The sequence below is a fragment of the Manis pentadactyla genome, chromosome 10 (assembly GCF_030020395.1).
Source record: "Manis pentadactyla isolate mManPen7 chromosome 10, mManPen7.hap1, whole genome shotgun sequence".
Taxonomy (NCBI): Eukaryota; Metazoa; Chordata; class Mammalia; order Pholidota; family Manidae; genus Manis; species Manis pentadactyla.
In genome coordinates this window covers 60,884,507-60,911,472 of record NC_080028.1, presented here as the reverse complement: position 1 = coordinate 60,911,472, position 26,966 = coordinate 60,884,507, and the positions used below count along the sequence as shown (strand labels likewise).

The 26,966-nt window shown below is 43.1% G+C and overlaps 1 protein-coding gene across 2 annotated transcripts in view; it reads left to right on the top strand.

Moving 5' to 3' along the window:
* CPM (carboxypeptidase M) overlaps positions 1-26,966 on the top strand; it is a 65,911-nt gene that overhangs the window by 12,635 nt on the left and 26,310 nt on the right. The window lies entirely within an intron of this gene.

Below are 26,966 nucleotides of genomic sequence, written 5' to 3'. Positions count from 1 at the left end.
GGGTGGGACTACAGGAGCCGAGACCTGAAGGATGAGGAGAAGTCAGCCAAGAGGAAGGGGAAGCCCAGGCAGGCAATAGGCAGCATGTCACAGGCCTGGTGGTGAAGGACACTGACTTCCAGGAGCAAAGGAGCTCAGTGCAGCTGAAGAGAGTGATGGGGAGCGAGGAGGCAAGGTGGGCAGATAACAGAAGACCTTGCACTTCTTGTTAAAGACTTTGTCCTTCATCTAAGGGGTGTCATAATCGTCCTTGTGATTCATACTAAGAACATGATAAATATTTTTCATATAGTTTTTTTCACTGAAGTATAGTTCATAGATTTGTTTTCTTGATTGGAAAATTTCTGATAATTTTACATTTTGTTTGCATTACAATAGAGATTCCCTGTAAGAAACAAGGCAGAACTGCCCTTTCTGGAATTTAAAAAAAAAAAAAAAGGTGAGAAAATACAAACACACTGGGGTGAATAAACCAGAGAACCAACAAATGTACTATTAAATTATTTGTAAACATAATAACAGTTCCTAACAACTATCAGTGGGAAGAGTTCTGATTTAAATACCATAATTGGATCAAGTTATTCACTTAAGCCTGAAAGATCATTTGTTTTTACCAATAACCTTATTAGAGACATTGTAATAGTGTGTGACACATAGTGTCTTTTCTTTTTGCTTTCAGAGAGCACAGATCACACAAAAAGAAATGACTTTTTTAGTCAGCAATGTTGGAGACAGATTCTGTGTATGCCAAACTTATACAGAAACTGACAAATATTAATTAAATCTAGAATTCAAAGATAAATGCCAGAGTATCTAGGAACAGATACTTTTTCCCCAGATGTATTAAGATATAATTGGCATGATTTCACCCATTTGTGAAGTATCCAACAAAGCAAAACTGAAGAAACAAAATAGCAGCAGACTCACAGACTCCAAGAAGGGACTAGCAGTTACCAAAGGGAAGGGATGGGAAGGGAGGGAGAAGAGGATTAAGGGGCATTATAATTAGCACTCACAATACCGAGGAAGGCACTATAGCACAGAGAAGACAAGTAATGACTCTGTAGCATCTTACTACACTGATGGACAGTAACTGCAATGGGGTAGGGGGTGGGGGAGATTTGATAGTATGGGGAAATGTTGAAACCACGATGTTGCTCTTGTGAAACCTTAATAAGATTATATATCAATGATGCCTTAATTTTTTAAAAAGATGTAATTGGCATATAACATTGTGTCAGTTTAAAGTGTGAAAGGTAATGATTTGATACACACACATATATATATTGTAAAATGATTACCACAGTAGGGTGTGTTAACACATCCTTCACCTCACGTGGTGCTGATGAGGAAATTAAGATGTACTCTTTTTACAATTAGAGTATATAATACAGTATCTATAGTCACCATGCTGTACATTAGATCCACAGAACTTACAACTGGAAGTTTGTACCCTTTGACCAACATCTCCCCATTTCCCTACTCCCAGCTCCTGGCAACCACCAATTCACTCTCTGTTCCTATGAGTTTGGCTTTTGTAGACTCCCCATGTAAGTGAATTCACGGAGTATTTATCTCTCTCCGTCTGACTTACTCACTTAGCATAATGCCCTCAAGTTTTATCTGTGTTGTCACAGAGGCAGTATTACCTTCCTTTTATGACTGAATGATACTCCATAATATATCCCATACACCTGAGTGTGTGTGTGTGTGTGTGTGTGTGTGTGTGTGTGTGTACATTTTCTTTATCCATTCAGCTATCCCAGGACACCCAGGCTGTTTCCATATCCTGGCTGTTGTGAATGATGCTGCGGTGGATGTGGTGTGCAGGTACTTCTTCAAGATATTGATTTCAGTTCCTACAGGTAAATACCCTGAAGTGGGATTGCTGGATCATACGGTGGTTCTATTTTCAATACTTTGAGGAACCATCATACTGTTTTCCATAATGGCTGCACCACTTTACATTCCTACCAGCAGTGCACAAGATAGGAACAAATACCATCTATTTAAAGTAATTGTGAATACTATCATTATGAAATACACCCATTTGTACTTTCAGGCGGCATGTAGCAGCCCTGAGAGGGAGCTTCGTCTTGGTCTGACTTTCTAGCGAAGCTTTCCATTAGGGGCAGCCAGGATGGCAAAATGAAGGGCATGCAGCTGCTGCTCATTGATTACCTGTCACATGCCAGGCGCTGTGCTAGGTCCTTTACAAAGTTTCCTCTGGCAAGCTGTGCAGAAACTCTCTGATGTTAGTTGCACTCCCATTTTAGCACTGAGAACAAACAGAGTTCATGGATGAAGAAACAGATGATCCAAAATTCTGTCTTGGAAACTATAAGTTTGGATCATTTTGTCTTTTAGTAGCTAATTTATATACTTGTTCAACAGATATTTATTGAGCTTCGGCGGTCTATCAGAACCTGTATGGGTGGACATAACAAAGAACAAGACCTGGACTTTCCTCTCTAGCAACTAGGGTTGAGGGCTTTCCTCTCTAGCAACTAGGGTTGAGGGTTGAGGGTGAGGGCTTTACACCCATCACTTTGGGAAATGCACTGGAACAGAGCTGTGAACATCAAAGGCCTGGCTCCCAGGGTGCTGGCAAAAGTTGAGAAAGGCTTATCATGGAAACAGACTTGAACAAAGCTTCGAGCATTACCAGGCAAACAGGTGAGGGGACAGGAATTCCAGATAAAGTGAATGGGACCACGGCCTGGAGCCTCGAGTGCCTGGCGGGGTGGTGCCACAAAAAGCAGAGGGCGCACTCAGTGCTGAGGTGGGACGCCCTGATACACACTGTCAAGGGTGCAGATTTGAGCATCATTTCTAATACTTTGAGGAACCATCATACTGAGTTTACTGAGCACAAACTAAGAGGCCCTAGTGAGTCTTATCATCTAGGATCTCTTAGTTTGTGCTCAGAGGAAATACAAAGTTCTTGAAAGTTTTTGTCATTATGGGTTTGTTTGTTTTGCTTTTTGGAAACAGTTTGTTCAAAGAACAGTGATAGATAGGGAAAATATTTTGACTCCTGTAATTCTTCACTAAAATCGCAGTATTTGTAGCCCCAAGGGAACTCTATTTCCATAGGACATTCTGTTCTCTGTCCTTGGGAAAATATGCTTAAAAAAGGAATTAAAAGGGGGTTATATCAGAATTAGTAATGAAGTTGTGCACTTCATTGAATGCTTGCTATGTACTAGCTGCTCTTTGCATTATTTTGAGTAGGATAGTAATTTGGGAGTGAGGCAGTGTTATCCCTGTTAGTAGACAGGAAACTGAGGCTTGGGGAAAAGGTGATTTGCCTCAGACGACTTAGGTAGGAAGTGGCTGAGCTGGGAATTCAAACCCAGGTCTGTCAGGATTCAAAGCCCCAGCTTTTGTACTTCCAAATGTTCTCTAGAGCCTGGAAACTTCTTCTGTGGTGACTTGGAACCTTGGATAAGGAGAGAGAAGACAGCATAAATTCTCCTTCCTTAAATGAGAGCAGCTCAGCTTTAACTTTTACATTGCATTGTCACATAGGATTTTACTGGAGTAAAGTTCCCATGGGTGGGGCTAGGACCTCCAGTACTATGTTGAATAACAGTGGGGAGAGTGGGCATCCCTGTCTTGTTCACGATCTCAGGAAAAGCTTTCAGCTTCTCGCTGTTCAGTATGATGTTGGCTGTGGGTTTGTCATATATGGCCTTTATTATGTTGAGGTACTTGCCCTCTATTCCCATTTTGCTGAGAGTTTTTATCATGAATGGATGTTGAACTTTGTCAAATGCTTTTTCAGCATCTGTGGAGATGATCATGTGGTTTTTGTCCTTCTTTTTGTTGATGTGGATGATGCCGATGGATTTTTGAATATTGTACCATCCTTGCATCCATGAGATGAATCCCACTTGATCATGGTGTATGATCCTCTTGATGTATTTTTGAATTCCGTTTGCTAATATTTTGTTGAGTATTTTTGCATCTATGTAATTTTCTTTTTTTGTGGTGTCTTTGCCTGGTTTTGGTATTAGAATAATGCTGGCTTCATATAATGAGTGTGGAAATCCCCTGTATTTTTTAGATTTAAACATGTTTCACAATGATGTAGCAATCTCAGGAAAAGACCAATTTATATTTCTGTTTATCACTAGCCTCAGCAGATGAGAGCTTTCTATCCTATAGAGAAACACATTTGTACATGTATGTATGGGGATGTAGATTTGCAGCATTATTTATAGTAGTAAGAAATGAAAATGATAGTCATCTAATTGATGCCATTGAATTATATACTTAACATAAAATTGGTCATTTTAGCTATTTTACCACAATTAAAAAATAATAATAATAATATGATATACCAAAATCATTCATTTGTACAGTTTAAATGGGTGAATTGTATGTCAATAAAGTTGTTAAAAAAAAATTCATCAATAGGGAATTGGTTAGGGTAGGCTATAAACAATCAATGGAACATTCCACCATCTTTATAAAAGGATGAGGTGGATTTATGTATTTTGACAGGGGAAAGTGTCCAGAATATATTGTGAAGGAATGAAACCAGTTCATATCCCACCTTCTCTACACATTTACATATATGCAGATGTCTGTAGAGTTGTTTTATTGGTGCCAGTCTGCAAGCAATGTTGCGCAAGTTGCCTTTTTCCATGGGGTTTGGTACATGTAGACATAAGTCATTGTTTTGAAGTGCATCATACTATTACTGGTTTGATTTTGTCATAGTTTATTTAATCATTTCTGTATTGATGAGTATTTAAGGAATCCATAACTTTCAGATATTTCTGTGATTGAACAAGCACATGAGCTCAATAATTTCCCAAGGTAGGCATTTCTAAGTCAAAAAGTACATGCAATTTTGTACATGGTAGATACTGACAGATTGCTCTTTGAGAAGTATTATTTGCAAATGTACAATGGATATGTACATTTCCCCACATCCTAACCAACACTTTCAGTTTTTGCTAACCCAATGAGTTAAAAAAGTTCCCATTTTTAAGGAATCAGAATGATGGTGTTTTCATATTTATTTATTTAAACACTGAAATACCGCTCTAGATGTTGGAGACAGCAGTGAACAAACATAAACCCCTGCCTCATGGGATTTATATTCAGAGTTTATTGGCCATTTATATTTTCTCATGCCTGTTGCCTATTTTTCTACTCATTTGCAGGGTTTGGATATTCTGGGCATTCCTTGTAATATACGTGGCAAGTATTTTCACCCATTCTGAGGCTTTTCTTTTAAACTTGGTTTTCAGTATCTTTTGCTTTCCGAAAGTTTTAAGTTTTTATGAGGTCATATTCACCAATCTTTTTCTTTATGCTTTTATGGTTTATGTCTCATTTAAAACAGCCACCTTTACCCCAAGGTCATAAATACAGTCTATACTTTTTTCGGTGTTTTTATAAGTTTTACATTTAGCACCTGAATCCATCTGCCATCTATTTTTGTGAATGGAATGGTGTGTGGATAGATTTCATATCCTACAGTATATATATATTTTTTTGCATGTTCAAATGTTTTAAAAGCATGAATGCCTTTTGTAAGCAGAAAGAGCCATGATGGTTTTGAAAAGACCTTCATGGAGTGGGCGTCCAGAAGAGGAAAGATAAAGTGATGGGGAAAGAAGGCTGTGACTTAGGGAGTAGTAGATTTGGGCCAAAATGGGTCTAGACAAGGACAGAGGCAGAAAGATGAACCCCTGGCTGACTTTGTGTCCTTGTAGCTACAGCCTCTCAGGAAATACATGAAATGTCACAGCTTCAGAATATAAGCCCTGGAAAATAAGCCAGAATGAATCAGAGATAGGATTCTTTGGTTATTTCCAGTTGTGATGCAATGGAATTCTTAATCCATCATCTGGGACAGAAGTGAGTTTGGGATAATACCCTACTTAAAAATAATCCAACCCGGGATTAATGATTGACTGTATGCCCATTCTGGCTAGCAGAGGTTAGTAAAAGTTGGTAAATGTTAGTACAAATGCATGTAGGTATGTTAATTAGCACTTTTTAGATTTAAGAGTTTCTTCAGTTTCTTTTTCTTTTTCTGAGGGTTTTTTGTTTGATGCATTTGAAAAAATACATATATGAAGAATTGACACATGAGAATGCATTGGTTCAACACCAGCAGATCTATACAAATTGAGATTTTTGAAAAGTGGACAAAATTACCTATGTTTAAAAATTGGAAACTGCAACCAGCGTAAGCCGATAAATCCCTTTCAACATGGAGGAAGAGTCTTCATAAGGCCTTGCATGGTTTCTATTAAACTGGGGAGCCTCAGCTGGCTGCGCTAGGTTTGCTCATATGCAAAACAAAATGAGGGGATTCCCCAACTGGTCCCCATGTTTCCCCACCCCAGCCCAGCACCACCTTCTTAATGAAGCAGGTCTCCATCCTCATAACCTGAAATAGGATGCTGTATGGCAGAAATCTGGGCAACAGATGAGTGAGCCTTCTGTAGATAATTTTTACGGTGGGATGCAGCGGGAAGTAGCTGGGCTAATCCACCCGAATCTCCTCAGTGTCTTTCTTCCTCTGGCATTAAGACCGTGTGATGTGCCTTGGGTGTCTGTTACACCGATGAGTTTAGAGAGACCAGTTCGTCCATCATATCAAACACACAGGGTGCTTGCTCCGTGCCAGACCCTGTTCTGTTCTATATGCTTTTTGAATGTTAGCTCATTTACTCTCATAACCCTATGAGGTCCTGTTACAAGCCTTATTTACACATCAGGAAACTGAAGTTCCAAAGAGCTAAATTGGGTGCCCAGGGTCACACAGGAAGTAGCAGCATTACAATTTGGACCCAGGTAGCCTGGAGCCAGGTAAGCATAACCACTATGCTCATGCTGCCTCCAGACTGGCTATTTCAGCAAATGCAATGGTCAGGAAAGAACTGTACTCCGCTGAACCCTTGTGAGACCCAGCTGAAAAGCCTGTGTCAGGAGAAGATGCTTATAATGCCTCTGTGGTTATCAGAGAGCCCTGGAAGGAGTCTCTTGAAAGTTGAAAACCAGAGCTGCTGCTCTGGCCCATCTGCACTCCAGACCAGCCCTCTGGCTTCAGTTGCAGTGTGAGCTCTGTAGTTCCCTGGCAAAGTTTAGCCTTGTGGCTAAAAAAGAAACTGAAAAGAGTGCCTTCAGGTGTAAGATGGGACATGTCCATGCAGGGCTGAGTTCTGTCTCTGCTTCCCTCTGGGAGGAAGTGGTTCTCCATGTGGTTTGCATCACCCGATGGAATACTATACAGCCCTGAGAATGAACACTTTACATGTACACACAACAGTGTGAGTGAATCCACAGTAGGCAACAGTGCCCAGAAGGAGGCTTGAAGTTGCTTCCAGGGTGCTGGCTACACAATGATTTGTTCAGTTTATAAAACCCACAGTAAGCTATACAAGGTATAGTTTTCTATATGTATATTATATTTCACTAAAGAGAGCCTTTTTAATGTATATTAAAAAAGATATTGTGAAAAATGCAAACTCCTGAACTTACTGAGATTTCCATTCTTGGTAAGGCACCAAAGTTTGCAGTTTTAACAAATGCCCCAGATAGTTCTACTACAGGAAGCCCAGAGAAATGCTTATAAGAAACACAATCATGCTACTGACCTTGATCTGCTTAACTCTGGGTGTCACTACGAGAGTATAGGCCAAGCAAAGGAATTACTTGCAAATGACTGAACTCCTACTCTAGGAGTATCTTAGATGATTTTTTTTTAAATGCACTAAAATGCCTGCAATAAGATTTCTGTGCATCCCTCTCCTGCCTATATGAGAAGCGTTTAAGTATTTTCTTGCATTTTCATGGCAACAGGATAAATTGCAGCCCTAGCTCTATTCTACCAAAGTTTGTCTCCATTAGATAGAAGTCATCCGTGTATGGCTGCATCACCACCCGTACCCTTCACTCCCTCTTCTTCCCCTTCAAGTACTATGGTTAAAACTGCTCCCCGCCCCCCAGGTTTCCCACCGAGCCTTTGCATAACCTTTTCGTGCCCACTTACATGCATGCTCACTGCCGAGGGCTCCTCAAGCAGTGCCTTGTCACTGGTCTTCGAGGCACATCTGACTCTGAGTGATGCTGGGCATATCTTGAGGTATTTCTTAGCAATTCTGTGGCCAAGCTTTGCTGGCTCCCTGAGCAATGAGAATGTCTGGCCCTCCTCTCTGAAGGATTCTCTCATGCTTTCGGCCAGCAGTTTGATTGAGCATGGTGAGGTAAAATAGGTGGCCACTTGAATAAGGTCTCTGCCTACAAACTTCTTAGACTCAGTTGCAAATAGAGGCACACTGTCAGGAAGGGTAAAGGCCGGCCACCTTGAGCTGCAAATGACGGGTGCAGGGCCCTGATTTACCCAGCAGAATGAGATGAGCCAGGGTTACATTGATTCATTGTGAGAATGTGTCCAATATGGTCAAAAAGTGTCTCTGGAATGCTCCTTATGATTATTTGGACTTTCCATTAACGTTCTTGTGACAACACCCCAAGGAAAAGTAGGTACTTTTCAAGAGGCTTGACTTGCATCACACATTTCTGTGGATTAAATCAATTCTAGGCCTTTGGACATGGCATCTGGAACATTCTTTCTTAAGATTAATTTGTCGAGTGAGGACTTGATAATATGGGTGACTGTTGAAACCAGTGTTGTTTATGTGAAACCATCATAAGATTGTGTATCAATGATACTTTAGTATAAATAAATAAGTGATACCAATCCGGGGCAGGGGGGAAGAATGGTTTGTCAGTGAGCAGTGTGCTGTGTGACCAAGCCAGCTTGTTTCCTTGTGAAATTGGCAAGGTGTACATTATTAATTAAATATTTTACAAACAAAGATCCAGATAAGATTTGTTTAATAGGTAAGTAAACTCAGCTGCTTATGGACAGCTGCATTTCCTCATGTTTCTTCAGATATGGACATTTCTGAACTCGCATTTAAGGATCACACAAGCTACTCATACAGTTCGCCGAAGCTGAAGAGTTGGGCCTGGGACATGGCTCATGTGATCTCGGGTCTGCTCTGCAGGTAGTTGAGACCCTGAATACTCAGTGTTGTTCCTTTAGACCTACTAAACAAAAGCTGCAGTGCGGTACAGGATGGCCTTGTTAAAGCTGTGGTCTTCGGCTTAGGAGAGACTTTTATGAGCAGTCAGTTGTAAATACACAGCCAGAGAAACAGTTAGGAAACGTAGCAACTTCCAAAATAAATGCCGGTCCCTTTGTCTCTGTGTGCATAGGCCTACTTCACAGATAACATTGACTCTGAATAGTAAGCTGTTGGTATCTCAAAGCTCTTCTAGACACAGAAGGGAATAAACACATGACATTCTGGAAAGCATCTTCTTATTGTTCAGTCTCTCGCCACTATTGGAGAAGAGTCTTATTAAGAGTTGCTTTTGTGGGGAGGGGAGAGGGACCTGCGAGAGGAGCTCTTGCTGTATTTTGAGTTAGATGCCTCCTACATTTAGGAATTAGGCACCTCATGCTCTTGGTCCTAAGATGGGTAAATAGCTATTGCATCTAAGATGGTAACAGAGGAAGTTCTGTTTTACGTTGGAGATGCAACATGGAACAAACATTAATCTTTGAGTTAAACAAAATACCAGGTCAAAGGCCAAGCTTTCTCAGCCTATTTCCTCATGTGGTGAAATAAGGATAGTATCTGCTTTACTATCTCATGGGGTATGTGTTAAAGAATAAATTGATAGGATAAAGTGTGTGCAGACACTTTGGAAATAATGTAAAATGCCAGTGTTTTGAGCAGGCATGATTCCTTGAAATTGTTGAGTTCTTCCTCAGATTCCATGATTGTGGCATCATTTAAATATACTCTCCCCTCTGTAATGCTGATGATCAGATTCTCAGGGAAACACTGGAAAAGCCCCAGATCAATAGAAATTCCTACTCAAGCAGCTCAACCAGTGATAAGCTATCATTGCTAACGGGTGAGCTGAAGGCATATTTGCCCATTGCTTTGTGAGCTTGGGAAAGCTGTTGGTAATTTCTGAAGGTAGGGTGTTGCCAGTGATATGAATTCCTGGGCACTGGTTCTTGGGGTATTTTTGTTTATTTTTGTTTTTTTTAAGTAAATATTTTTATTTGTGTTGGCTTTGCAACAGTAGGTACAGCAAATTTAACATGCTGCTTTGCTGGAGAAATTAATTAGCACCAGCACATGGTTTAAATGTTCTGCAGCTATAGTGTTACAGTATGCCCATATTCTTGGCTGTGTTAAAAATGAACAGAAACAAATGTTAATAAATCTCACATTCACCACTCCTTTGAAAGAGATTGAGTGATCATTGTGAGGCTTCTTAAGGTTATTGACAGCAAACATATGCTGTGATTTTGTTCAAGGGCAAATTGAAAGGATCCTTGAAAGCCACAGCGTGTGGTCCTGCACTGATGTCCTTTGGATAAAAGTAGGGCTTCTCCCGAGTCCTTGTTCACTGGCTGGGTGACTTTCAGGCCCCTCTTTCTCCTTTCCTGCAGCCACTGCCCCAGGCCTTCCTCCCCTCCCCGGCCCTCTCTCTCCTGTAGTAGTCTTGCTGCTCTGTTCCAAGTTCTAACCAAAGCCCAAAAGGGGAATGGTGATCAAATTGAAGCAGAGAGGACAATTCCAACAATTTATATTCCTTTTTTCCCTGATCCAAAGCCCAACCTTGAAAAGAAGACGTGGAGGTCATAATTAAACTGCCCAACACCCAAGCTGTACTGATTCCTTACTCTTATCCTGTTTTCATCACTTGGCCTTTACTTGATTTAACCTGGTGATCAGAAGGCTCAGTGGTCACATAAATCATATGATTTAAAAATATTATTATAGTCATTTGACCCAGGAATTCCACTCCTAGGAATTTACCCGAAGAAAACAAATCTCTGATTCAAAAAGACATGTGCAGCCCTGTTTATCACTGCACTATATGCAATAGCCAAGATATGGAAGCAACCTAAGTGTCCATCAGTAGATGAATGGATAAAAAACAGGTGGTACATATACACAATGGAATATTACTCAGCCATAAGAAAACAAATCCTACCGTTTGCAACAACATGGATGGAGCTAGAGGGTAATATGCTCAGTGAAATAAGCCAGGCGGAGAAAGACAAGTACCAAATGATCTCACTCATTTGTGGAGTATAAGAACAAAGCAAAACTGAAAGAACAAAACAGCAGCAGACTCACAGACTCTGAGAAGGGACTAGTGGTTATCAAAGGGAAAGGGGTGGGGAGGGTGGATTGGGAGGGAGGGAGAAGGATTACAGGGCACTATAATTGGCAATCACAATATTGGTAGGTCACAGGGAAGGCAGTACAGCACGGAGAAGACAAGTAGTGATTCTATAGCATCTTACTATGCTGATCGACAGTGAGTGCAATGGGGTGGGGCGGGGATTTGATAATATGGATGAATGTTGAAACCACAGTGTTGCTCATGTGAAACCTTCTTTAGAGTGTATATCAATGATACCTTAATTTAAAAAAAATATTGTAGTCTTTTTCCTGCCATAATAAAAATAACATTAAGATTTGTATCAAGATGATTTTTCTGTCTCAGTACACATGGAGATTTAATAAGCGAACGTGCTTATGGTTTTGAATAGTTTACGCAGTAATTTCTTAGCCCCTTTTGTAGTGTATTTCTGTGTTTTCATCGGAAGAGGCCGCCTGTCAGTTTCTCCCTGCGGGGCCTCCATTCCCACTGTGGCCTCACCCTTCAGAGAAACAGCTCCAACTTCTCTTGGTCCCCTCACCTCTACAAGGTGCAGAAGCCAGTGGATCAGGCCATGATTTTTTCCTTTACCTTTTTAAACCTTTCCCTACCAGCTTTTTATTTTGAAATCTATAGGAAAATAGCAAAAATTGTAAAATAAATACACAGTCTTCCTGTAGATCCTCTAATAATTAACATTTTGCCACATTTCCTCCCTCTCTCTCTTGAGCTCTATCTGTAGATTTTGCTGAACTATTAGAAATGGTGAACAGCATGCCACATCATCCCTAAATACGTTAGCATGTCACCTAAAAATGACTTCTTATCTAACCACACATATCATTATTAAACTAAGAAATACAATAACTCAAACAGTATACTCTATTTTTAAGTTCTCCAATGATCCCAAGAGTTCCTTTGATAACTTTTTTTCCTCCTAGAATCCAATCAAGGCCCACACATTGCATATAGAGTTATGTCTCTTTAGTCTCATAATCTTGGACCTTCCCTCTGCCTTTTTTTTTGACAATGACCAACTCATAGTGAATCAGTTTTATGTCATTGGCTGATTCCTAATGACCCAGTTCCTTATCTGCAGCTCTTGGGTTGCATCCCTGCAGTGATAGATAGGAGTCTATCATAGCAGGGCCAGGCTGGAAATCTTTTTTTTTTCCTGTATTAAGTAAGTTTAATTGAAAAATATGAATCAAGTGTTTGTTAGTAATCCTCAAACTGTACAGAGATGAAATAAGGCAACATATTAACAATTAATGAATCTAGGTGAAGGGCATAATGGGTGTTTACTACCCTAGAAATATTTTCTGTAAATTTGAAATCTAAAAATAACAAGTTGGAGGAAAATACACTGAAAAAGTGTAAGAAAATAAAATTCATTTGTTTCTGTTTGTATTGCATTTTTTATTTTCCCCCAGTTTTCCTGATACTATTTACCTGCTTTGGGGTACATCAAAAGTTAGCATCATTTCAGAAGTCAAAACTGTACAAAAAGGTTTACTTGAGACACATTGCTCCCTGACTCCATCCTTTCTTCTTCTCCATTGTCACTAACCACCTGTAGGTAACCAGTCTCACTACTTTGTGGCTCAGCCTTCCTGTGTTGTTTTTTTTTATTGAAGTATTGTTGATAAACAACCTTATATTGGTTTCAAGTCTATAACACAGTGGTTCAGCAGTTACCCATAGTCTTAAGTCCTCAGCCCCACTAGCGCAGTTACTATCTGTCAACCTAGAAAGATGTTACAGAATCACTGGCTATTTTCTCCATGCTGTACTACTGTCCCTGTGACCAACTTGTATTATGATTGGGAATTTTGGTGCCCATTTATCCCCCTTACCCTCCTACCCACCTGCCCCAACCCTTCCCCCATGTAACCACCAGACACTTCTCAGGGTCCATGAGTCCACTGCTGTTTTGTTCATTTTGTCTTTTGCTTTTGGATTCCACAAATAAGTGATATCATACGGTATTTGTCTTTCTCTGTCTGGTTTATTTCACTGAACATAATACCCTCTAGCTTGATCCATGTTGTTGCAAATGGTAAGATTTCTTTCTCTTTTATGGCTAAATAATATTCCATGTGTATTGTACCACATCTTTATCCATTCCTCTATTGCTGGACACTTAGGATGCTTCCATATCTTGGCTATTGTGAATAATGTGGCAATAAATATAGGGGTGCATACATCTTTCAAATCAGAGATTTTGTTTTCTTTGGGTAAATTCCTAGGAGTGGAGTTACTGGGATGTATGATATTTCTATTTTTAGTTTTTTGAGGAACCTCCATACTGCTTCCACAGTGGCACACCAATTCCATTCCTACCAACAGCATAGGAGGGTTCCCATTTCTCTACATCCTCACCAACACTTGTTACTTCTTCAGACTGGAAATCTTAACATGGTTTGCAGCCTCACTAGCCTGGAGAGTTAACATCTGTGGGATGGCATCAATCACTTTGGCAACAGGCCATGTAAGAAGGTGTTGTGACAGACTCGTTATAGTCAGTGGTGCAGATGATTAGCTGAGGTGGCCTGGTTCCTGCCTGACCCTGGGGCAACATATGCATGCTGCGAAGCTCAGCACTGTCCTTGAGCATCTGGTCCTGGGAATTCCCAATGAGATTCAGTCCTTGAACTTAAGAAGTAAGTGCACTTGATGTCTAGTGATATGTTTGTGGCAGTTTTTGTGCTAATAGATTTTGAAGGACGTGTTCTCTAAGACAGCTCCTTCTACTTTCTGAATCTATACTTCAGTTTAAAAAGAAACTTAAGCGATTTTTGGTCTATCTGAACTGATTTGATGTGTAGATTTTCTGGACCATACATTTCTGCTGACTGTTGGCATAAGGTCTCTAACCAATGTTACAGACATTGTTTATATTTGGGATTTTTCTTTAATTGCTCCGATGCTGCATTATCTTCTAGGGCCTATAGTTTGTCCTCAGCCAATTCTGTCCATGTGAGCCCCTTAAACAGATGTGTGCTTATCATGTTTCTGGCACTCTTTGTAAACCTTGGGACTATGAAACGAGAGAGCAACCCCATGAGGTGTGTGTGCCATTAATCCTGTAACAAGGATGAGGAAACTGATTCACTCAGATTAAGCAACTTTGCCCAGTCCCACAGAACTCGTAAGTGTCAGAACTGGGGCTTAAACCCTGGTGATTTGCTTCTGGGACCTGCGTGCCTTCACATGGTGTGACGTGCCGCTGAAGGGTTGCTGCATGTCTTTTAAGAGAACTCAGATGCTGTTTTGCAGCAGGTGGCGTGCTGCTAAGATGCTGGTTTTGATGTCCTTACTACTAAACTATTGATCTGTTAGTGAGGCTTAACTCTCAGAACAGTGACACCAGTGAGAAGTCTGCCTTTGTTAGTCCCATAATCCACCAAATGCTCCAGGTTTGCATCAAGTTTAGTCATTGAAGGAGCCTTATATGGGCTTCTCCACTGTCAGGAGCTCAGCGTCCTGTCTGCACTCTGGCAAAGCCTTTGGGGGCACACACACCGGGAGTCAACTGACTGAAAGAAAAAGTTTTACACTTCAAAGTAGTTCACGCAGACTAGTAAATTAAGTTATTGCCATTGCAGGCTTTAAGTTTGTGGTTACCAAAGGTTTAGGGTTAGCTTCTTTACTGTCTTACTGTCTAACTTAACTCGCTTGTTGAGCTATTATAAACACAATCTGGTGATTCTTTATTTCTCTCCCTTCTTATTCCTCCTCCTCCCTTCTTCATATGTTGGGTGTTTTGTTGTGTGCTCTTTTTAGGAGTGCTCCCATCTAGAGCAGTCCCTGTAGGATGCCCTGTAGAGGTGGTTTGTGGGAGGCAAATTCCCTCAACTTTTGCTTGTCTGGGAATTGTTTAATCCCTCCTTCATATTTAAATGATATTCGTGCTGGATACAGTAGTCTTGGTTCGAGGCCCTTCTGTTTCATTGCATTAAGTATATCATGCCATTCTCTTCTGGCCTGTAGGGTTTCTGTTGAGAAGTCTGATGATAGCCTGATGGGTTTTCCTTTGTAGGTAACCTTTTTTTTCTCTCTGGCTGCTTGTAATACTTTGTCCTTGTCTTTGATCTTTGCCATTTTAATTATTATGTGTCTTGGTGTTGCCCTCCTTGGATCCCTTGTCATGGGAGTTCTGTGTACCTCTGTGGTCTGAGAGGCCATTTCTTCCCCTAGTTTGGGGAAATTTTCAGCAATTATTTCTTCAAAGACATTTTCTATCCCCTTTTCTCTCTCTACTTCTTCTGGAATGCCTATGATTCTTATATTATTCCTTTTATATTGATCACTCAGCTCTCTTAAAATTCTTTCATTCCTGGAGATCCTTTTATCTCTCTCTGCATCAGCTTCTCTGCGTTCCTGTTCTCTGTTTTCTAGTCCATTAATGGTCTCTTGCATCTCGTCCATTCTGTTTTGAAGTCCTTCCAGAGCTTGTTTTATTTCTGAGTTCTCCTTCCTTAGTTCTTGCATATTTCTCTGCAAGTCCATCAGCATGGTTATGACTTTTGTTTTGAATTCTTTTTCAGGTAGACTGGCTAAATCTATCTCCCCAGATTCCTTCTCAGGGGAAGATGTAGCAGATGCTGAAGCTGTCTGGGTTAGTCTTGTCTGGATCATATTTTTTTGCCTTTTCATGTTGACAGGTGCTATTGACTGTCAGCTGGGAGGGCCAAAATTTTCACTTACTACTGGCCTTTCTTTACTGGGACAACTGCGACCCCTAGTGGCTTGTGTTGGGTAATTGCGTGTAGAGTGGGTCTTTGTGTCTTGCCTGGCCGGGAGGGAGAAATTTCCCTTTCTGTGGGCGGAATTTGTCTCAGGCTGCTTCTCTGCTTTCGCAGCGCCCGGTGGGGTAATGGATGGGGGGGCTGCTTGACTGTTTGCCTCCGTGAGGGGTCTCAGAGCTGTTACCCAGGGGGTTAGTGCACCCGGTTTTCCCTGTAATTTCCAGCTGCTGTACCGTGACCTGGGTTGTTTCCGTCAAGCTGTTAAGTCCCTGTCCCTTTAAGACTTTCAAAAAGCCCCCGCTTTTCTTTGTCACAGGGGCATCAGCTTCGGCACCCGCTCAGAGGTCTTACTCCCTGTACCCCCAGTATCCAGAGCCCCCTGGGCATTTTCTGTGTCTGCGCTCTGGCCCGGATGGCTGGGGCTGGGTGTTCGGCAGTCCTGGGCTCCGTCTCCCTCCCGCTCTGCCTGCTCTTCTCCCGCCGGGAGCTGGGGGGAGGGGCGCTCGGCTCCCGCCGGGCCGGGGCTTGTATCTTACCCCTTTCACCAGTCGCTGGGTTCTCGCTGGTGTAGCTGCAGTCTGGCCACTGTCCTGCGTCTTCTGGTCTCTCTTTTAGGGCTAGTTGTGTTTGTTGTATTTTCAAAAGTATATATGTTTTTGGGAGGAGATTTCCACTGTCCTACTCACGCCGCCATGTTGGCTCCGCCTTCGTAAATTAAGTTATTATTCCTGGCCACTAGAGATGAGTCCTTATGGGAGCAATAAATAGACAATAAGGATAAGCAGGCCTCCAACAAACTCGTTTTTTGGGTCAAATGGCTCTGAAGTGTCATTGTAAATTACAGCCTTGCAACCCCGACAGGTACTCATTAGAAATAGAAACCCAAAGTGGGGAGAAAGGACTGGACCACCAGCACTGATCCATAAGGCCCCTGACAGACACTAAGGAGGCCCTCAGATGGACAGAATGTGCAGGGCTAACTGTAATGTCTGCATCCTTTAAAATAACATTTAAAAAAATCTGTTTAAGTACGTGTTCGTGCTTTAAAGTAATACTCTACTTGCCTAATGCGATTGCCGAACTGCCTTTCATAAGGATGATCTGCTGAAGTTTGACCTCTCTCTGGAGAGACCCAAAAGGGAAGTTCTCAGCTTTTTATAGTATGAGGCCTCTAGAGGTTTTTTTACTTTGGGGAATTGAAAAACAAGTTTCCTGACTCTGTTTAAAAAAATAAAAAGACTAGACAAGAATATAGAGAAATCATGATGGTTGGGATGTGAGAATTATGGCTAGTTTTTAAAACTCAGGTTTTTTTTTTAATACTTTTTATAATTTGTATCTTAAGAATTAAGAGTTTTAGAGTCAGGGGAACAGAATCATCAGTCTCTGGCCTGGGAATGGAGTGGGAGGAACAGAGAAGGTAGAGTTGCAAGAGGAGGAGGGCAAAGGAGTTTCCTGTGATCTTGTTTGGGTTGCTGGTTGGTGATTAAGGAGGTGAAATCCTCTGCTTCTCTGGGAGTCTCAGGTCTTTGACTGGCAATCAGGAAGGAAGAAGAAATGAAAATTTATTATAGCTCAGTGCATTGCCGTACGTTTCCTTTCTCCAGTTGAAAAGGGAAATATCCCTGAGCAATCAGGAGAACCCCCCAACTTCCCCATTCACCTGCTCAGGGAGACGTAAAGTGGAGCCTGACCTCTGCATTTCGCAGGTATCACTTCAAGATGTGAGTGCCGTGGGGACAAATGCATAGGCACATGAAGCCCCATTGTCCCGTGGTGCTGGAAGAGTCTGCCCTGGTTTGGCCTGCAGCACTCTCTCGTGTGTACTCCAAGGCCATCTACTCTGGAACTGATCTAGGAAATTGGATCTTTTTCAGAGCCCATCCCAAAAGCACTTTGTAGACCAGCTGCACTTTTCCATCAATACTGGAGAACAGCTCCACCTAGTCCCTGGACCCCCGGCTCCAATTGGACTTCTTCAGTTGTTTGTTAATAGATCCGGTTATCCGTTCATTCAGCCATCATTTATTGACCATCTGCTACATATGTGCCAGAAACTAGATTCTTCAAGCACAAAGATACACAACCCCTTACCTGCAGGAAAACCTGTGGTTTCAGTAAGTGTTTGGAGAGGGGTTGCAGAAGTACTATGAGAACCCAAAAGGGAGAGTAACTGAGGTTGGTAAGGGATGGGACGAGGAAAGAGAAGAGACAGAAGGGGGTGGCATGGGAGTGGAAGCTGGCCACTTTGCTCTGGTGGACAGAGGACTGTCCGTGCAGAAGGAAGCATGTGTCAAAGGTGTCACGGTGGGTGGGTGGCTCCTTTGGGAGCTATACCTGGTTAAGAAGGGCTGGAGCCTAGTGTATGGGACTGTGGTGGGGGCTCCAGGCAGGAAAGGGCCAGATCGTGAGAGGTCTAGGGTGCCCTGCTGAGGGACTTGGCTTCTATATTGAGGCCACAGGGAGCCATTGCAGGATAAACAGTGCAGCCGTGAGGTCTAGTTCATGTTTGACTACCCCCCAAATAATGGGAAGTTTATGGAACATCATGTTTCATATGGACTTTTTTTCAAATGATGAAAGTGATGTCAGAAATAGAAAACTAGTGTTTTTCAGGATAGTGTAAATTAGTGATTTACATTTGCTTTAGCTGACCAAGTGCCAGGCTCACGGTAGGCATACAGTACAAATTTGTTTAATGAATAAAGGAGAAAATGAGAAGTCAAGCCTTTGTACAGGATGATAGCTTTCACAATGAAGATGTATCCGATTCTTTTTAAGTCCATAGCAGGATTTACTAAGGAGTCTGGCCACCCTGGAAAGCTGCATTTGATCCATCAGGGCTGCAGTTGCAGGCCGCAGTGCCAGCTGTAGCCTTCAGCTTGGTCTCCTGGCTGTGGTTCAGCCAGTCTTTGCTGTCCAGTTCCTGGCTCCTGGTGCCAGACAGGCTTGCTACCAACCAGTTACTGGACTGCCATTTTGTCAGTGGGGAACAAATGCATAGGCACATGAAGCCCCGTCGTCCTTACAGGGCATCCTCTGTTCACCCTGCCTGAGATCGCCCCCACTGCACTCACCGCATGAGTGTCTGGGTCCTCCTGTTGTTTGTGTTTCTCTGTCCATGCCCAACTTTGTACAATTAGAATTCAAAGCATCACCTCAGCTCTGGAATCATGTCTGTCCAATATACTGTTTGATGGTGCCAGCAGATATAACAAGATTACCCAGGGAAAGAATTCCCAGAGAGGCTTTGCCAGGGACGCCTAACGGTGGCATTCCTTTCTCATGCTGTGTTTTCAATGCAGTTCAATAGGGGTTTTTTGTTTGCTATCAACAGATATCATGAATGTGCATGATACCTTCTGGTGCTATAAAAACAAGACTACAGCATGTTTAGCAATTGATAATTTGGATTGAGAAGTAAAATATACATGTAAAAACCTTATTAACTGAGGCTTATGTATAATTCATACCAGATGAATAGTTGGGAAGGAAAGTTTCTAAACTTTCCTTCCCTGGGTCACCACCACAAAAATCTTACAGTTCTGGGACCCCTGTCCGGAAAAACCCTGATGTCACATTAAGAATAATGAACATTCAGTGAAGGGAAGCAAACGGGTTGGGTTGGCTACAAAGGGTCTATCAGACAGGATAAGCTAGACTCTACTGCAGAAATAAAAGACCCCCAAATTTCAGTGGTTTCCAAAAGCAGGACAAAGGTTTGTGTGTCACAGTACATGTCCATCGCCAGTTGGTGGTGTCCTTGTTCCTGTCACCTGCCCTCTAGGACCCAACCTGACAGAGCGACTTCTACTAAAATACTGCCAGTCTTATGATAGAGGAAACGAGGCAGCAAACCTTGAGCCGGCTCTTCAGGCTTCTCCCCAGTGACGTGTGCCATTTCCACCCACACGTCACTGGGCGGGTCACGTGAGCACGCAGGGATCCCGGGCGCTGAGTGGCCGGCACTGAGGCGGAGCCCTTGCCAAGACGGGGAGCTGAACCCTGGTGGGTGGGGTGGCTGTGATTCCGACGCACCCAGGGGCGACGGGAAGGCTGTGATGGTGTGGACAATGCTGACAACATTACTAAGAAATGTTGACTCATCCAGGTGAAGCCCTTAGAAAACTAACTGAAAGGGAGAAGTTCGTTTTATTGAGCTACAGTGGGCTACAGTGTTTTTCAATAGCAAAGCTTGTGATGTCATTTGATAGAAATCTGCCAAAGAGGGAGAAATCAGGATGAGTCAGAGCAGTCTGCAGAACTTCTTGGGGCTTGGATTTTGGGGAATGCACAGGATTTGAGAAGGCAGAAAAATCTAGTGATACATTTTAGGCTAAGGACAATGCAAATAAAGATGCGGCTGAGCCTGGCGGTGCATGAAGGAGCCTGAAACTGGTGGGAGCCTTTGTACTTTCACAGGTGGAGGGCAGTGTGGGTGAGGCTGGGTGACAGGGGACCCCGAGAAACAGGGCGGAGGGAGTTTGGATCTGATGTGCCAGCATTTACTATGGAACAGTAGTCCTGGAGAGCCACCAAAAACTTCGGAAATGCTATAGTACGTATTTATTGAACACCTGCTGTGCACCAGCCGCTGTTAGGTGCTAAGAATACAGTCGTGAACAAAACTGGTAAACCAAACAAAATGGTCAGCTCACAGAATGCTCTTGTGTGTGTTCCCTTCTAGGTGAGATATGACACAAAGAAATAATTAAATTTATAATGCGTAGTGAAAACAGCACGAAGAAAAGTTAGGGCAGGGTTAGAGAATGAGCAGGGTATATATGGAGGTGTCAGTCGTGCAGCCAGAGGGGTGGATTGGGGAGATGAGGGTGAGGGAGTCCTCGGTGGCAGCCCCGCAGCCCGGCGTCCAGTGGCAGGGTTGGTACACGGGGCTGATGGAAGCCTCCTTGGCCCAGCCCGCCCACTGGTGTAGGAGGAGCCGAGTGGTGTAAAGAAGGTGGCCACTGGGGTCTACTGCTGGGGTCCCAACTGGGAAAGTGCAGACGGATGGGCTGCCTAAATCCAAAGCACCCAGGCCTGACAGCCATGCAGAAGCCCTGGTGACCCAGAGGCCTTCAGCCGCCTCTGGGCCCCACTCACATCAGAGGGCTCCCACTGAGGACCCCACGCCGAGATCACTGTGCAATGGGAAGCTCCAGTGGAGTGCAAGTCAGGGCTAAACACCTTCCTGTAAGTTCTGGGATACCTCCTGTGCACCTCCACCCCCATAGTTAACTGATCCTCAACACTACTGGCCCTAAGTAGGATTTAAAATTGCCCCAGGCAAAAGAGGCAGCTTGGGCCCATTGTAGCTCCCAGGCAGAGCAGAACAGAGCACCCGCCCTTATCACAGCCCCTCCGGACCCCTGTGACACCCACTGCCTTTCTGTACCCTGAGCCCTTTCCTGACAAGTTCCTCTGTTCACACAGCAGGCCAGGAATCCCAGCCCACTGCACAGGGAGGGGCAGTTAAGCTCAATGCGGATCACATGGCTGGCTTAGAGGGGGCGTCGCATCTGTGCAAGCGTGGGTTCTTGGCTTTGCAAGTAAGGAAACAGCCCGGGTGCTCACGGCGGCTGGCTGGAACCCCTCAGCGCAGTACAGAAGTCACAGTGAATGCTTGCCACGGAGGGAGGGTTGTGCATGAACTGTATGTCCCAGAAATAGGGTATGTAGAGAGCAGATGGGTTTTGTCCACGTCTTGCCTTCTGTTGCCTGCTCCACCACCCTGCGTTTTTTAAGCCTCATCTTTGCTCACTAGTCGCCGAACATTTTGCAGGGAAAACACCTAGCAGCCAGGTCCCCTCAAGTACAGTGGCTCCACAAGTTTGCAGCACAAACTCACGAAGGCTTGTATGTAGTTCTTAAGTAGCAGTCTGGGGATAAACTGGCATTCCAGTTTGGGGTTTGCATACAAAAGGGAGCAAACAGTAGCTTTAAATTCTCAAGCCATTCCCCAGCACTCTCTCAAATTCCTCCTTCCATTTCCAATTCTTCAGAGGAGAGAAAAGAAAAAAAAAATCTCAACACCAGCAATGGTACATTCCAAGCTTGAGGCACAGGCACACAATTCTTTGATTTTTCTTTGATTTTTGTCTTTGCTGTCTTCCATCTCTAGGTGACTAGAGCAGTGCAGCTGAATGGTTAAGGAAAGCACAGTCTCTGGGGACTGACTGCCCCCCTCAGCTTTAGTGTGTGTAGGAATCCCCGGATTCTCACTAAAATACAGATGGCTGGTCCTCAACCTCAAGGCTTCTGACTCAGTACCTCGGCCGTGGGGCCCGAGCATGTGCATATATAACGAGTTCCAGGCGACGCTAAGGCTTCTTGTCCTGGGACCACACTTTGAGAGCCACTGCCTTGTGAGGGTGTCTAAGATTGTGTCCACCTGTGGGAAAGGATCTCAAACCTACCGCTCATGGTTGTTGGGTTAAGTGAATAGATGTAAGATGCTGTGAGCTGTGAACGATACTGCTCTGCAAGACTTGCCAATCTGGAAATTTCTGCCTGTGCCTTTTGGGCCTGTTTGGTTGCTGCCGTTTCTATGTGTTTCATTTTTGTAATGAACCACTCTGTAGGCACCTTTTTTCCTCCACTGCCAAGCCAGAGGAAGTGGAAATTTTGGAGGCTGAGTGTTTAACCTGACTTAAGCCATGTGCTGTTTTCACCTCTCTTGGGGACTCATCTGTTATTTAGTAGGGCTTTGTAGTTGTGTGATAAGCTCTTTGTGTGTGATAATGGGAATGAGCACAAGTGACATTAAAGGTTTGGTGTCAGATTGTTGGCTCATTCTTAGGGAAGGTGGGAAGACTTCACCATCCCTGCAACAGCCTTGTCCCTGGAACTGATATTCCCACGTACATGTGAGGGCACTGAAGCTCTGACATAGGTCGAAGGGTAAGTGTAAGAACACAAAGAGAAATGTGCCAGTCTGGGAAATCAGCAGCTGATCCGTGATGCTGGATTCCAGAGCTCCGTGGATCAGGCTGTACATACAGTAAGCCTCTTGAAAGACCAGAATGTGCCTTGTCATCACGGCAGCTCGGCTCCAGGGACGGGCCACCAGGCAGAGTCCCTGCTTCTCTCTGGGCACGTTCCCCTGACACGCTCAGAGCAGAGAGGATAGCCAGACAGGGTAGCCCTGTCAGGGGTCTTGCTCTGGCTCAGTCAGTCAGAGCCACGCAGCAGCCTGGGTCTCGCTGCAGACTGCGTGGGAACATCCCCCCAAAGCAGGTTGGGCTCTGGCCTGTCTAGTATTTTTGGGAGATCAAGACAGCCTGGGGCCATCAGAAGAACATGATTCTGAAATCAGACCTGGGTTTGAACCCTGGTTCTGCTACTTAAATCTGTTTCCTCAACTGTAAATTGTGGAGGTGCCCAGCACACAGAAATGTGAAGATCGTCATATGAAGTGCTTAGCACACAGTGCCTGGCCCATAGTGTCTGTGCTTAGTGAATGATAGTTTTTGGTATTTTTGTTTTAAACAACTGGAGAGATGGAAAAGTGAAAAAAAAAGTTACTTGGTTTTATCACCCTATCCCTTAGCCCCTTATCACTGACAGTGCACCATCTTCAATTTCTGTAGAGACTAACCTGTTATTTAATTTAAGGCTTTATATACTATGGAGCTGTTTCCTTCCATGATACTTTTATTTTTATGAACAATCTATTTTACATGGTTGCAATGATATAATTTTGCATGCAGATTTCTTTCCCATGATCAAATATTTTTATGTTATAAATTTGGTACATAATTTACATAAAACTACTTATTATAGGGTATCTAACAATAGAGCACTTGTTGAATAAGTGGTAGTGCATTCATATGGTAAAATTTTAAGCAGCCATTTAAAAATCTATTGAGGTGTATTTGTTAACAGAAACACATTCCTGATTATGAGAATAATGAGGTAAAATGAGATGCTTTTACCTAAAGACCGTCTACCTCCCAGCTCTATCTGGATGCTCACTGCCTCAGTCCCCACAGGTTTCAGACTTCAATGGGCCTCAGAATCGCCAAAGCCTGTGAAATGCAGATTCCAGGTGTCCCCCTCGGGAGTTTGATTTCAGAGACAGGAACTGACATTTTTACTAGAGTCCAGCTGAACCTGAGGTCGGGAGGACACTCCAGCCACTTCCACCTGTTGAAGCTGTCCTTAATTTCCCAGGGGAAGTCCCAGCGTTGCCCTGAACTCCCACAGTACTCTGTAGCACTCACTGTCTGCCTTCCTCTCATGTGGGTCTTCATAAATCCTTCTAAATTGTGAAAGTGTTCCTGACCCTCCAGGCAAACCCAGTTCGGGGCCCATGTCACACCCCCGGGACCTGTGTCAAGCCCTGAGAGAGTTCCGGAATGTAGATACCAAAATATTTGAGAACCAAGTTCATTTACTTTGTAGTGAAGAAAGAGTCCAAGCAGCTCAGAATTCTTTTGCACACCGGGTATGACCGAGGACTTTTGGGAATAAAGGCGGCTTTTCCAACCTTGACAGAACAAAAAATCTTGTTTAAATAACTCTTATGTTGGCAATCAGGCTGTGAAAAGTAAATAGTTTGTCCTTGGTACATTTACTCAGCTCTAAGCTGGAGATGGCCAGGGCTCGCGAGCGTGGGTGGGCCAAGCCTGTCAGGAGGCCCGTCATTCCGACAGCATTGTGGATCTGTCCCAGGTGTCCTGGCTGGTTTTCAGTCTCAGACTTTGTGACATGGAGGTTATTCAAGGTGAGTTTCTCATCTTGCAGTTCACTTAGCGGCCACTTGTGCTGAACTCGAGATTGAATTACCCACCAAAGTAATTCTTCACATAGGTTTGATTTGATTTCCCTCCGTCCTTAAACCAAATAATACCGGATGTCTGCATTAAGTCAGCTTTTTGTTGCTTCACATTCTTTTTTATGTGACACGCCAGCTGCTGCAGATACAGAGTTATAAATAAAACAGGTGGGGAGTACTGTGTTGAGGTGTTATAGAATTTTCCCCCTTGTCTGTGAGGGGACTAGACCATGTTCTGTGCAAATCTGTGATTATTCCAGCTTTAAAAGCATTAGTAGCTATGGAAAAGAATTCCTCAGAAGGAAACCTAACGAGTCAGGTTGATGAGTTCACTCAAAATACGTTCTTCCTTGCTTCACATGAAAATGTTAACTTTGTAGAATTGAAGCTCCAGAGGACCTGAGAATTAGGACCATCAGGGAACAGGAGGTTCTGGTGCATGAAGTGGTTCCCATGGGAAATCACTAGATGGATTGTGTTTGTCCACATGGCAAGCTCAGAGTCATTCTTCAAAACCCCATTCAGAAGTCATCTATAAAACCCAACATCTGTACAGCTTCTCACCACCTCCCGCCCTTTTCTTCTATGTCCACAACAGTACTATACACAAACTTCTATGATTGTATATGTCACAGTCTTGTGTAATTATATATTTGCACATTGCTATTCTCCACCATCAGAAAATCAGTGGGTGTAGAGAGTATGACTTAGCTGTACAATCCGGTCACTGGTTAAATGTTTGGTTGTAGTACTAAATGAATGGGTGGATGGATGAATTAATGAGGCTTCTACACTAAGCAGGAGGCATCAGATAAACTGCATTTTGTGGGTGTTTTCCGAGAATTCCTGCAGTGACTACATTTAAAACACCACCCTGTCATGACAAATTTTCCTAAGATATTTTTATATAAACTGAAACTCAATGGTGAAAGAGCCAAGACCAGTAGCTGCTTCTCTTGGGGTTCTTTGTGGCAACTGAATGTCCCCCCAGCCTGCTAGGCCCCTGATTTAAGGTACTGGATCTGAAATTCTGCTGAAAGTTGCTCCATAATAGCCCGTTAGCTGCTGTTAAATTCCTTTCCTAGGCTCCTGAATTCCACAGAAGCCTTAAATAGCACCAATGTTTGAACTTTGTGTATATGTGATAGATAACAAACATACATTCTCCAATCTCTAATCTTGAAGTGTTTATATTAAAAGAGTCAGGTGATTTTTAGAATTGAAAAGGATCTCTTCACTTTAATGATTAGGAAGCCAAGCCTGCTGAGAGATGGGCAGTTTTTGTTAGCGGAAGAAACACTAGAATTGAAGTCAAATAGGATGGGATTCAGGCCTTGTTTCTGGGGCTCAAATGACAGCCTCTTAGTGAATGTGATTCAAAGCAATTTAATATTTTTTTGAAGACCAGTTTTCTCATTTGTAGTCACATTAAAAAATCCATCTTGTGGCCAACAGACACATGAAAGATGCTCCACATCGCTAATTATCAGGGAAATGCAAATTAAAACCACAATGAGATATCACCTCACACCAGGTAGGATGGTCAACATCAAAAAGACTAGGAACAACATGCTGATGAGGATTTGGAGAAAGGGGAACCCTCCTACACTGCTGGTGGGAATGTAAACTAGTTCAACCATTGTGGAAAGCAGTATGGAGGCTCCTCAAAAAACTAAAAATAGAAATACCATTTGACCCAGGAATTCCACTCGTAGGAATTTACCCACAGAAAACAACTTCTCAGATTCAAAAAGACATATGCACCCCTATGTTTATCACAGCACTATTTACAGTAGCCAAGATATAGAAGCAACCTAAGTGGCCATCAGTAGATGAATGGATAGAGAAGAGGTGGCACATATACAAAATGTTACATTATTCAGCCATAAGAAAGAAACAAATCCTATCATTTGCAACAACATGGATGGAGCTAAGAGGGTATTATGCTCAGTGAAATAAGCCAGACAGAGAAAGACAAATACCAAATGATTTCCCTCATTTGTGGAGTATAACAACAAAGCAAAACTGAAGGAATAAAAACAGCAGCAGACTCAGAGACTCCAAGAAGGGACTAGCAGTTACCAAAGGGGAGGGTGGGGGAGGGCAGATGGGGAGGGAGGGAGAAGGGGTTTGTGGGGTATCATGATTGGTGCACATGGTGTGTGGGGGGTCACAGGGAAGACAGTGTAGCTCAGAGAAGACAAATAGGG